This window comes from Galeopterus variegatus, unplaced genomic scaffold, assembly GCF_000696425.1.
Source record: "Galeopterus variegatus unplaced genomic scaffold, G_variegatus-3.0.2 Scaffold10161, whole genome shotgun sequence".
Lineage (NCBI taxonomy): Eukaryota > Metazoa > Chordata > Mammalia > Dermoptera > Cynocephalidae > Galeopterus > Galeopterus variegatus.
The window spans coordinates 36,892-39,175 of NW_007736272.1; the positions used below are offsets into that span (position 1 = coordinate 36,892).

General features: G+C 54.3%; 1 pseudogene; it reads right to left on the bottom strand.

Annotated features, from left to right (window-relative positions):
- The window catches only part of LOC103609834, a 28,786-nt pseudogene extending 27,373 nt beyond the window's left edge, over window positions 1-1,413 (bottom strand).
- Between the last annotated feature and the right edge of the window lie 871 nt (window positions 1,414-2,284).

Genomic DNA, 2,284 nt, shown 5'->3' on the forward strand with positions numbered 1-2,284 from the left:
AGGCGAAGGGGCTGGGGAGGGGCCGGAGGCATTTGGGGGGCGGGGTGCAGAGTGCTCTGAGGGATCAAAGGGAGGGTCAGTATCCAATGGGGGAGGCCGAGCGTGGGCAGGGAGGATTTGGGACGTAGCACAGGTTTGACAGAGGGGCGAGACTAAAGATAGAAGAAAGCCTGGACGTAAGGAATCTCCCCTGCTTTGCTGCTTCTGTGACAGAAATTATCAAGATCTGTTAGGGTGGCCAGATCGAAGGTGCCGTTTTCTGGCCATGGGGATCCGTGATCGAGTTTATATCTAGGCCAGACTTGATTACAATAAAAAAGGAGCCGTTTGGGTTTTGTATCTCCTTGTAGGCGAGAGGGCGTAGATTAGCCAAGAGGCACCACAGTGGAGTAGATAGGGAGGGTTTGGTCTGAGCGGATCCCATGCTGAGGGTGAGGAAGAGGAGCAGTCCCAGTAGAAAGGGCGGGAGCAAGAGGCGTCCCTGTTGTTGTCTGCGCCCTCGGACGGAGGGCAGCACCGGTACGAGGGCGTCCCCTGTAACCGGGCAGGAGAGGGGGTTTCTCGGCCAGGCACGTGGTCTCTAGTGTGAGACCGTAGTCCTAGACAGAGGACGGAGAAAACCTGTAGGAGTAGATGGGAAGGACTCCCTAACTCACCCCAAATGAGGCCAGGGGTGGACGTGTCGGTCTGAAGCGTTAAGGCGAAAATGAGAGTCCCGGGGCACCCGGTCGGGCAGGTCCGGGAAGGACGACCGGGAGCCACTCAAGTGTGAGACCGTAGTCCTAGACAGAGGACGGAGAAAACCCGTAGGAGTAGATGGGAAGGACTCCCTAACTCACCCCAAATGAGGCCAGGGGTGGACGTGTCGGTCTGAAGCGTTAAGGCGGAAATGAGAGTCCCGGGGCACCCGGTCGGGCAGGTCCGGGAAGGACGACCGGGAGCCACTCAACCCGAGAGGGGACCGACGGTCCGGCCAAGACCCTTCCCAGGTCTCAGCACCAAAATGAAAGAAAACGAGCCACAGCACTGGGTCCCGTTCAGGCTTTATTAAAGGAGGAGAACCCTGCTGGGCTGTGCTCAAAATGGCGGGGCAGGCAGCTAGGAGGAGCACGTACACTTACATGGGTTGGTGGGCGCGAAAAACGCAGGCGGGGAGCGGGAGGGAGTGCTGGTGTGTGGGATCAGGTCGACTGTTGGTGCGGGTGTGGTGGACAGGGGTGATGGAGTCAAGATGGGAGGTACCTCCAGGTGGGAGTGGAAGGGCCCTTTGTCTGGGAAACCACGAGGTAGAGGGTTTCTTTGAAGAAACCACAAGTTAGGGTAAAAGACTGGTGGCCATTTTGTACTCAATACGGTGCCAGTCGCGTCCACGATGATGTCAGTCACATCCAAGGTGGTGCCGGTTGCATTCATGATGGCGTCAGTTGCATCCAAGGTGATGTGACCAAGTCCAAGATGGTGCCAGTCGCATCCATGATGACGTCAGTGACGTGACTGCATCCAAGATGGCACTGGCTATGTCCAAGATCTATCAGAGGCGAGTCACTTACTCCCTTTGGCACATTCCCTCCGCTTGTGAAATGGGAGTAGTGGTGTGGCAGGTAGGACTGAGTCCAGCTCTTTGTTTTGTTTTGTGGCTGGCCAATACACAGATCTGAACTCCTTTTGGCCTTGGTGTTACTATACTGAGCTCTAACCAACTGAGCTAACACTGGCCAGCCCTTCTGATGCTGCGGTTGCCACCATTTCTAAAAATCTGATTCTAGAAAGAGGATCAAAGAAATTTTTGCTGCTGCATAATTTTGTCTAGCATGCTTCCTGATACTTGACATCTTAGGGCCCGAAGCCCAAAGCAGCTGGCTTGCTCCTCAACGTGACTGGAAATGGAAGCGCTGTTCAGAATAGGTGGGGGATGGGCTGGCCCGGTGGCGCACTGGAGAGTGCGCAGCGCAGCCGAGGGTTCGGATCCCATGTGGAGACCGGTTCCCACTCACTGGCTGAGCGCGGTGCGGGCGCCACACCGAGGGTTGCGATCCCCTTACCGGTCAGTAAAAAAGACAAAAAGAGAAAAAAAAAAAAAAAAAGAATAGGTGGGGGTTAAAGGCTTTACACACTGTCACACACACAAATGACTCATCCAAATGTTAGTTCATCTTGGCATTGTGGAGATAGTGAAATGTTTCTTTTTTTGTCTTTGCTTAAATATAGAGCATGTGAAGATTACAAGTCAAGGCTGGCTGGTTAGCTCTGTTGGTTAGAGTGCAGTGTTGATAAGACCAAGGTC